Below are 11,560 nucleotides of genomic sequence, written 5' to 3'. Positions count from 1 at the left end.
AATTATACATTTGCAAAGACTTGCAAATAGCATGCTAGATGCATTTACCAATTATAAAGGTGTGACTAAATCTTTCATTCCCGCTCAGAATGCGCCAGAATGAGTGGAGGTACTAAATAAAACCACTCAACTTCCACTCACTAAAAAAAGAGGAAGAAGTATGGCCACTCAGCGAGAAACAATTGTAATAAGCAAAGAAAGACGGTAAACGCAAACCAACCTTTAGTTGGTACACACCAAATTGATACTATATATCAAGCAGATCGTGATAGTCTGCAACCTAGCTCGGTGGTGCACAATGCTGGGACTAGGAATTCGGAAGACCTAGGTCTATAAAAGAGTGCCAAAAGCACTCTGGCTGGCACAAATGGAAGGACACAATTGATGCAGAATTAGCCTCGCTTTACAAAAGAGATGTATTCTCGGCTGTAATGCCTACTCCTCGTGGTATCTTTCCTGTGGGATACAAATGGGTTTTCGTCCGGAAACGGAATGAAAATAACGAGGTGGTGAGATATGAAGCAAGGCTTGTAGCACAAGGTTTTACGCAAAAACCTGGCGTTGATTCCAATGAAACATACTCTCCAGTTATGAGTGGTATAACTTTCCGATATTTAATATCATTGGCAGTACAAAATCGTCTATTTATGCAGTTGATGGACGTAGTGACAACATATCTTTATGGGTCACTTGATTTTGATATTTACATGAAGGTTCCTGATGGAATCGACATCCCGAATTAGAAGGTAAATCATAACATGTATTGTGTTAAGTTGTAGAAGTCACTTTATGGCTTAAAACAATCGGGTAGGATGTGGTACAACTGATTAAGTGAATTCCTTTCACTAAAGGGATACACTAAAAATGATGATTGCACGTGCGTCTTTATCAAAATGTCCCCCACAGGATTTTGTATTATCTCAGTATATGTCGATGATCTCAACATCATTGGCAATACACAAGATATTAATGAAGCACGCCATCATTTAAAGACGGAATTTGAGATGAAGGATTTGAGTCAAACCAAATTTTGCTTAGGTCTAAAACTTGAGCATTTACCTTCTGGAATCCTTATGCACTAAAGTGCATATACCTAAAAATTTTTGGAGAAATTTAATATGGACAAGTCATATCCTTCAAAAACCCCTATGGTGGTTCGATCTCTAGACGTGGAGAATGATCCATTTAGACCAAAGGAAAATGTTGAGGATGTGCTCGGACTTGATTTTCCTTATCTTAGTGCTATTGGCGAACTTATGTACCTTGAAAATAGTACGAGGCAAGATATTGCTTTCTCGGTAAACCTATTAGCAAGATACAGCGCTGCTCCTACCAAATGCTATTGGACTGGAGTTAAGAATGTCTTTCGATAACTTAATGGCACAAGAGATCTTGGATTTTCTTTAAAACGAACCAGGATTCGACTTTAATTGGGTATACTGATGTTGGCTATCTATCTGATCCCCACAACGCCAGATAACAAACAGAATTCGTATTTTTACAAGGTGGAACTGCTATTTGATGGAAGTCTTCTAAACAGACTCTGGTAGCCACTTCCACAAATCATTCTAATATAATTGCATTATATGAGGCATCACGTGAATGTGTATGGCGTCGCAGAATGATCAACCACATATTGCTCATTGGAATCACCTACCATTATCTATGAAGATAATGCCGCTTCTATTGTTCAGATGGAAACTGGTTATATTAAGAGCAACATCACTAAGCATATTGCTCCTAAACTATTTTATCCTCATGAGCTTCAGCAACATGGAGAGATAAACATCTTGCAAACTAAGTCATGTGATAACCTTGCTGATTTATTCACAAAATCTCTACCATACTCCACATTCTTTAAATGTGTCGAAGGAATTGGTATGAGACGACTTAAAAAATTTGCAGGATTCAGGAGGAGTACCTTCCTCTAGAAAATAACCTATTTTCGTCATATTATACTCTTTTTCCTTTGTATGAGTTTTACCCTTTAGGTTTTCTCATCCAAAGATTTAACGAGGTAATATCAACATAAGTTATGTCTTATCATTTGGCTTTTCCCCATTGGCTTTTTTGACTAAATGATAACTGTAGACATTATACTATTTTGGATCATACTATGAGCTTTACTCATAGAGATCTAAAATAGTCAATTATATATCACGGTTCTCTTCTTATTTTTCCCACTGGGTTTTCGAGGAGTTTTACGTGATGTATTTAATTACTAACTATAATTATTCCTAAGATTATCTTTACAGATATCTGGAACACTAAATGAGCAATAATCAAAGCTGGATTCGATCAAGGGGGAGTGTTATGAAATATTTGGGTGATCTCATCCATATATATGGATAGAGTAGCAACCAACTCAGGGACACGACTGTTGTCAAACCATCGCGTCTTCTGTTGCCGCCTCTCCCCCCCCTATATTGTAACCATTGTTATCAATAAAGGATCCGCTGATTCATTCCCTCAATTCTCGCTCTCGCTAGGATCAATCTTATTCACAATAGTTATCTATGAGGCACAAATTAACATAGTGATTTAATTTGTTCCTCTCCCCGGCTAGGGGAGATCAGACTCCTTCCTCTCTCCAGTTCTTTTACTCTCTCTATATGTTAAGCCGTATGTGAGTCTCCATATATATCCGTAAAAAGACAAATTCTCTCTTGTACGACATGAATCATATTGGGATGCAACAATTCTGGATCTTGCATTGGATATATAACTTGTGCTATGAACTGCATGGGATTCACTTGTTGACCAATAAACAAGTAAGGATAAAAATAGTAAGAAATTTATGTTATTAGCAATATACTCCCTCCGTTCCCAAATATTTTACGCCGTTGAATTTTTTAAACATATTTGACCATTCGTCTTATTCAAAAAATTTAAGTAACTATTAATTCTTTTTCTATCATTTGATTCATTGTTAAATATACTTTTATGTATGCATATAGTTTTACATATTTCATAAAAGTTTTTAATAAGACGAATGGTCAAACATGTTTAAAAAAGTCAAGGGCATCAAATATTTAGGGACGGAGGGAGTAATAACTTAGCTAGGGAGTGTGCTCATGCCCACGTAAGAAATATTTCCACGTCATTGTTCCACCTCAGCGAGATTGACACATCAGAATTGGCATGAGGGCCGGAGATGCTCGCCCATCTTATTCTACAGAAAATCCCCTAATAGTTTTTATATTCCAATTATTTATTGTTAAAGGCAAAATTTGACAAGTCAAGACCAAGTCAAAGGAGAAGTTGACGCCATGATTGTAGTTGCGTCAGTTGGAAAGTGTATAAGATGAGTTTGGTTAGTTTTAATTCTATTTTGGAATCATCTTCCGAATCGAGGAAAATTTGTATAATATAGATAGAGTCCTAAGCCAATCGGAGCGTATTGAGTCAGACTTGTCGTTTCCCTCTTTTGTAATTAGCTAGAGTTCTGAGCAGATCAGGTCATGTTTGAGTCGGACTTGTTCCAGTCCAAGGGTATAAATATATATACCCAGGGTCTGTAATCACAACAGTTTTATATATAACTTTTGGCACTTTGCAACACTAGTCCTAACCTGTCGACGGATTCTTGTTTTTGAGCAGGCTACATTGATAAAGTTTGATCTCCGGTAAGAAAACGTGTTGACAAGTTGGGCTACATATGTTAAGTTTCAACCTCCGGTGAGAAAGTAAATTCCGTTAGCTAGGCCTGTATCGGTCCGGCTAGTACTTTCTTGCTTAAGTCTGATATACTCATGATGTCTTTAATTGCGTTCCTTATATGATGTACCAGATCTTTCTTTAATTGCTTTGTTATCTTAGTTAGATTCAATATATCAATCGCCTTGCATAATATCTATCGGTTTGTTTAAATCTATTAAGCTCATCATCAATGTCATACTGTCTCGGTTAAATCCGATCTATTGAGTTATATTTTGTTGGATAGATTTGCTCAATTCAATAGGTATTGTTCATAATTTCACCGAAGTTTCAGCCAATAAATTTTCTACTTATCAGTAATTAACTTGCTTTATTAGCTGTATACCATATTCAATATAATTACTTAATTCTTGTTCCTTTTGTCTTCAATCTGATATTGTTTTTATTAGGTCCGATCTATAAAGATTGTAGTCAACAAGAAAAGATTATTTGTAATTATATTTAGGTGGTTATAACAGATGATAGTTCAACTCTTTTAATAGTAGTCAATGATAAGCTTCCATCAACTTGATGCATCGGCCCATATTCAAGATTATATAATTGCTTAGTCTCTACCCTTATTATCCTTAATCTCATACGTTATCTCTGTATGTATGCATGCTTGCTAGTGCCCACACGTTTCCCCTTCTGCCTTCTGTCCATAAACAAAACTAACTCTTTAACACCTTTAAACTATTATTCTTTTAAATTATTTATCTAATCTATGATACGATTATACCATTATATTCGTTGCAATTAAATCTTTAGAACAACATCTTACTCTTATAAAAATATTGTTTCATTATTCGGTCAAATGTTTCGATTACTTTAGAAAATGCTTCAGGCATATTAGAATACTTACTGTAACACTGACAACCATTACTAAAATAGCAAGCCAACGAGTGAAACAACAAAACATATAGTATATTTAAAAATACTCGATACTTTTGAAACATTTTTATGTCATGTATGAAAGATTAAGTTTTAACTATTGAATCATTCCAAAATACTTGCTGAAACGTAAAAGAAAACATGTGCAGCATTTTCAAATGAACTAGTGAAACATCATAAATATTTGAAAAATCAAAATAAAACAAGGTACTACATTTAAAATATCCATTGAAAAAAGAGTTAAATATTTTTTATCGGAATATAATCATACGTTATCTCTAAAATTTAAATATAACAACACAATCGGGTCTTATATCGGATAAATAGTTTATGAGAAAAAACATTCGAAGGCGTATAATTAAGTTGGATGCACAAGCAGCGTGCTGCCCTCTCGAGGCATCCATCCTAGGTGAATTTGGGGCACGCATGTAGCCCGATTTTTCCTAGGTTGTGTCGGGCGCCCTACGGGAAGTAATCTCCAAAGAAAGAATAATAAGAAAATTCCTTACCAACGGATCAGCGAAAGATGTCCAATTGTGATGAGTATCTAGCATCAAGCCCCCTGATATATTTCTTTCTTAATAGTACAAAACTATATCTTATATAGTCTCTCTAGTTATATAATTCTTATCGTTTTGAACAAGATTAAAATTAAATTTTTATAAATTTGACTATCAATAACAATGACCATGATGATTTTGGAGCCAAACCTACAAAGCTACATTGGATGTTATGTTATCCATGAGAGATGCTTTTGCCACATGATCAACCTGGTGGTCCAAGCATGTATTATTGTCATTGAGAATTTATTGATTTTTAAGGTGTCGAAACATGAATTCGGCAATAATAAAACGGGGTAGCGCACGAGACCTAAAAGTGGATGGATGTGGAGACAAAAGATTTAGACAGGTTCAGGCCCTCTCGATGAGAGGTAATACCCTACTCCTGTTTGGGGATTTGAATCCGCCGGGTGTATTATAGATCTGACGATCTAGTTGTCTCATGCCCCCTAGAGGGCTTCCTGCCCACCTTATATAGGATGGGGGGCAGGATTACAAGATAGAAACCTTAACCAATACGGTATCGGTTTCCTAAATCTACTTTACAATCTTATCAAACCAGGACTTTAGGCCGTTCCATAATATATAGGGAAACGTAATACCCAAGTCACGATCTGTTACATATTCCATACATATATGTTATCCCCTATTACTAGTCGGATAACCATGCCGTGTGGATATGGGGTACCCATAATCTCCACAGTAGCCCCTGAGACCTTCACAGTCGAAAATATAATCTTCTCTCGAACTAGATTACTCCAAAGCCGAGTGCTTCAATCATCTTCGCCATGGTCTCCCGAGTACTTTTACCAAATCTGAGGACTGTGGAGGGCTGAAAAATAAAGTCAGGTGCATCGAATAGATGCACCTAATAGGTGTAGCCCCTGACTATGTGGTTAATTGAACCAACCAAACATATAGTCAAGGAATAAATAATCTAACCAACCGAGTGGTTTTGATAATTGTAATCAACCAAGTGACTTGATATCAATATATAGCATATGCGGTGTGAATCCCCGAATAATATGATCCAAGTGATATACCGACTGCTTGGCATAATATGATGCGTACAACCTAAAGTTGACAACATCTTTGAAAGTTCACATAGCAAAACAACTATAAAGAAGCTTGAATGCTGTGAATAAAGAAATTTCCAAAGTATTGGGCATACGCCATGCGCACACTGCTTTAACAGATGTGCTTAAGTCCCTAAAAGACACATGGTTTCACCACACCTGAAAATATATGGCACATGTGGTATAACATCCGAGTAAGTAAACTCATAAAGGATTTACCAACCGCCTAAAAAATGACCATAATATATAATCAGCCTAAGCCATAATATTGGTCAATAAAAATGCACACTTACATGGCAAAAAGCAATGATATTATATCCAATCAATTGCTTGATAAACCCAAACAGCACCTTGACTATATAAAAAAGTCAGCGGGGCAGCTATATAAAGCTTTACTGTTTGACACCTTTTAAGATGCATTGTACCAACTCCTAAAAAGTCGAGTAACTGCGGTATAAAAGGATTTTAAGGTATTGGGCACTTGATCACGCGCACTTTGGCCTAAGCGAAAAGTGCCTAAGTCCCTAAAAGAACGTGACAGGCCACACCTGAAAATATGGGCTGCAGACATATTAGGCCTAGGCCAAAAAATATGCCTTCGACACCCTTTAAAGGATGACGCATGTAACATGCTCCCGAGTAATAAATCTTCCGGGTAATATAGACCAAGTGTAGCTCATATGAATAGCTTCTGATCTGAATGATTATCCCTTATGGGATACTCCAAAATAGGTGTAACAATTGAATCCCGACTGGCGCAAGTATTCAGTTGATAACCCTTACGGGGAATAATAAATAGTCCAGTCTTTGAGCATAGAAAATAGACCCATGATCACGAATTCATAGTGCATATATCCAGAGCAAGTCCAAATTGAAGGTATGATACTTGTGTTTGAGCTAGTAAACCCCTGAGCATATAGCTTGTCCTTCTGTCGTAGTCACAATTGTCCATTGATGGTAGCAATCAAAAGTGATGAAGTTGCATAGCTGTGGAGCGAAGAAACCAGTCGGCAGCAGACAAGTCAGCCAACAGTGAAGATGAAGGCATCCAGCAACATCGACAAAATTGAGCAGCCATGGTGGCGGAATAATCAGTCGGTGACAGATGAGGCAGCCGGTGAAGAAGATGAAGATGCCCATTAGTGGCGACATAATAAGCCATCCGTGAAGGCGAGGATACCAGTCGGTGGTGACGAAAGCAAGCCGACGGTGAAGATGTAGACACGTATCAAAGGCAATAACGAAATCCACCAATCATGAAAATGAAGAAAATAGTCGACGACGACAAATGCAACCGTCAGTAGCAATAGAGATGATCGACTATGATGACGAAATTGCTCATCAAACAGTAGTAGAGTGGGCTATGTTGAAGAGGCTTGACAGTATGTTGACGAAGATGACGATGTTGGTGATCCAGCCAATAGCAGTGTAGCAACCAATGATAATGACAAAGACGCTCATCAGCATTTGCATAGTAGGTCAACCGTGAAGGTGAAATAATAAGTCGGTGAAGACATAATCATCCATTAGCAACAGCGGAGATGTCAGGGCCGATGAAGGAAAGGTGCTGGTGATGATGTCAGTGACAATAATCCTTCAAATTAATGTTATAGCTGTTGTAGATGCTTCACTTGGAGGAGAGTTAATGCTGTTGTCCAACTCGTCTAAACCGAAATATTTGATGTTGTTGAAGTAGATTGTCTGCTCCGAAGCAAAGATGAAGATAATGACTCCTGGAGTTGACTCGTTGGCTGATTAATTGATTGCTCCATCTTTGACATAAAGCTTGTCGAATTTTGAGCCATGTATTTGTGTAGCCCCGACTCTTTGTTTAGTTGGGAAACAACTGAACATAGAGTCGAGAATTATAGCTTCTTATCGTCGAGTAGTCATTGCTTGATTGAAGATAAGTGTTGAAGATGTCCAAGTAGAAATCCATGATGACAAAGTTGCATTGCCGTGATGAAGTGACAGAAGCAAACTGGTAGTGAAGACGCGCAATTGTGACGATAAAAGCGCCAGTCGGCGGCAGACGTAGACAGCTTGCGTTGAAGATGATGACGCATATTAGCGGTGACGGCGACGTAGCCAACCGTGAAGAAGATAGCATCAGTCGGCGTCATAACAGGCCAGCTATGCAGGCGGAAACACCAGTCGGTGGTGGACGAGGCGGCCGGTCGGTGAAGACGTAGACGCCCAACAACGGCGGCATAATAGGCCAGCCGTGCAGGCGGAAACACCAGTCGGCGGCAGCGAAGGCAAGCCGGTCGGTGAAGACGTAGACGCCCAACAACGGCGGCATAATAGGCCAGCCGTGCAGGCGGAAACACCAGTCGGCGGCGGGCGAGGCGGCCGGTCGGTGAAGACGTAAACGCCCAACAACAGCGGCATAATAGGCCAGCCGTGCAGGCGGAAACACCAGTCGGCGGCGGGCGAGGCGGCCGGTCGGTGAAGACGTAGACGCCCAACAACGGCGGCATAATAGGCCAGCGTGCAGGTGGAAACACCAGTCGGCGGCAGACGAGGCGGCCGGTCGGTGAAGACGTAGACGCCCAACAACGGTGGTATAACAGGCCAGCCGTGCACGCGGAAACACCAGTCGGCGGCGGACGAGGCGGCCGGTCGGTGAAGACGTAGACGCCCAACAACGGCGACATAATAGGCCAACCGTGCAGGCGGAAACACCAGTCGGCGGCTGACGAGGCGGCCGGTCGGTGAAGACGTAGACGCCCAACAACGGCGGCATAATAGGCCAGCCGTGCAGGCGGAAACACCAGTCCGTGGCAGCGAAGGCAAGCCGGTCGGTGAAGACGTAGACGCCCAACAACGGCGGCATAATAGGCCAGCCGTGCAGGCGGAAACACCAGTCGGCGGCTGACGAGGCGGCCGGTCGGTGAAGACGTAGACGCCCAACAACGGCGGCATAATAGGCCAGCGTGCAGGTGGAAACACCAGTCGGCGGCAGACGAGGCGGCCGGTCGGTGAAGACGTAGACGCCCAACAACGGTGGTATAACAGGCCAGCCGTGCACGCAGAAACACCAGTCGGCGGCGGACGAGGCGGCCGGTCGGTGAAGACGTAGACGCCCAACAACGGCGACATAATAGGCCAACCGTGCAGGCGGAAACACCAGTCGGCGGCGAACGAGGCGGCCGGTCGGTGAAGACGTAGACGCCCAACAACGGTGGTGTGACCAAACAACCGTATAGGCGAAGACACCAGTCGGCGGCGACGGAGGCAGGCCGGCGGTGAAGTCGTAGACGCCCAACAGCGGCGGCATAATAGGCTAGCCGTGTAGGCAGAAACACCAGTCGGCGGCGGCGAAGGCCAGCCGGTCGGCGAAGTCGTAGACACCCAACAGCGGCGGCATAATAGGCCAGCCGTGCAGGCGGAGGCACCACTCGGCGGCGACGGAGGCGGGCCGGCGGTGAAGTCGTAGACGCCCAATAGCGGCGGCATAATAGGCCAGCCGTGTAGGCGGAGGCACCAGTCGGCGGCGACGGAGGCAGGCCGGCGGTGAAGTCGTAGACGCCTAACAGCGGCGGCATAATAGGCCAGCCGTGTAGGCGGAGGCACCACTCGGCGGCAACGGAGGCAAGCCGGCGGTGAAGTCGTAGACGCCCAACAACGGCGGCATAATAGGCCAGCCGTGTAGGCGGAGGCACCACTCGGCGGCGACGGAGGCAGGCCGGCGGTGAAGTCGTAGATGCCCAACAGCGGCGGCATAATAGGCCAGCCGTGTAGGCGGAGGCACCACTCGGCGGCAACGGAGGCAAGCCGGCGGTGAAGTCGTAGACGCCCAACAGCGGCGGCATAATAGGCCAGCCGTGTAGGCGGAGGCACCACTCGGCGGCAACGGAGGCAAGCCGGCGGTGAAGTCGTAGACGCCCAACAGCGGCGGCATAATAGGCCAGCGTGCAGGTGGAAACACCAGTCGGCGGCAGACGAGGCGGCCGGTCGGTGAAGACGTAGACGCCCAACAACGGTGGTATAACAGGCCAGCCGTGCACGCGGAAACACCAGTCGGCGGCGGACGAGGCGGCCGGTCGGTGAAGACGTAGACGCCCAACAACGGCGACATAATAGGTCAACCATGCAGGCGGAAACACCAGTCGGCGGCGAACGTGGCGGCCAGTCGGTGAAGACGTAGACGCCCAACAACGGTGGTGTGACCAAACAACCGTATAGGCGAAGACACCAGTCGGCGACGATGACGGCAAGCTGGTGGTGATGTTCTGACTGATCCATTCCTGGAGCGTAAGAGATAAGCTTAAAGCCATGTATCCCTTTTGTGCATATCTGGATCTGGATCCTGCAGAACAAACATATAGGATGAGTAGTATCTGATATAAATATAATACTCGCGAAAAAATCAAGTATCTAAAAATATTTATAAATATGTATTTCACCTCTTGTCAATTTTGATTTCCCCGAGCAGATGACTCTGTACGTTTAAACACTCTGTCCGACTAGTCATAGCCCCCAAGCATCGGGAGTCGACCTAGGCATTTCCCAAACATGCATATGAGTGATATGAGTTCGTCATTAATGGAACAAAGTTTCACGGATTAGAATTTACTACTCAGGTACTTTTGCAATTATTAAGAGCAGAAAATAAATTTATCTCATCTCTATGCTTTTGATTTATTCCGAATAATACTTAGCACCTTGCGTTACTCGGTCCATCCAACGAGCCCCCGGGTGCTAGGAATCGGCCCAAAGGCAACCATCCATTGGCAAACCAAACGGAAAGCATAGGAAGATAGAACTCCATAACTCGATAGGTACTTTTGTACTCAGATTATGTCGCAAGCAATCAAGATAAATATTATGAAAATTGTTTAAAAAATACGATATAACATCTATAGCCCCCGACTCACTAGTCAACGGCGAACCAGTTGATGTAGTGAGGCAAAGGAAAAGACAAAATATCATATAAAGAATAAAATAAATGATGACTTAGCTTCGTCGTATTCCCTCGATGACAGCAGAAGTAGCCGATGTGGGAATAAAGCAGTCCATCAATGGTGACAAAAACACCAGTCGGCGCCAGTGGAACCAAGCCAGTGGTGTAGATGATGAAGCCCATTAACAGCGGCGAAGTCCGCCAACCGTATAGGCGAAAACACCAGTCAGTGGTGGCGGAGGCAGGCCGGCGGTGGAGTCGTAGACGCCCAACAACGGCGGCATAATAGGCCAGCCGTGTAGGCGGAGACACCAGTCGGCGATGGTGAAAGCGAAGTTGCCCCCAACGGCGACATAATAGGCCAGCCGTGTAGGCAGAGACTCCAGTCGGTGGCGGCAAAGGCAAGCCGGCGATGAAGTCGTAGATGCCCA

Source organism: Oryza sativa, chromosome 7, assembly GCF_034140825.1.
Source record: "Oryza sativa Japonica Group chromosome 7, ASM3414082v1".
Lineage (NCBI taxonomy): Eukaryota > Viridiplantae > Streptophyta > Magnoliopsida > Poales > Poaceae > Oryza > Oryza sativa.
The sequence above is the reverse complement of the archived record's forward strand: the minus strand, read 5'-3'. Positions refer to the sequence as shown.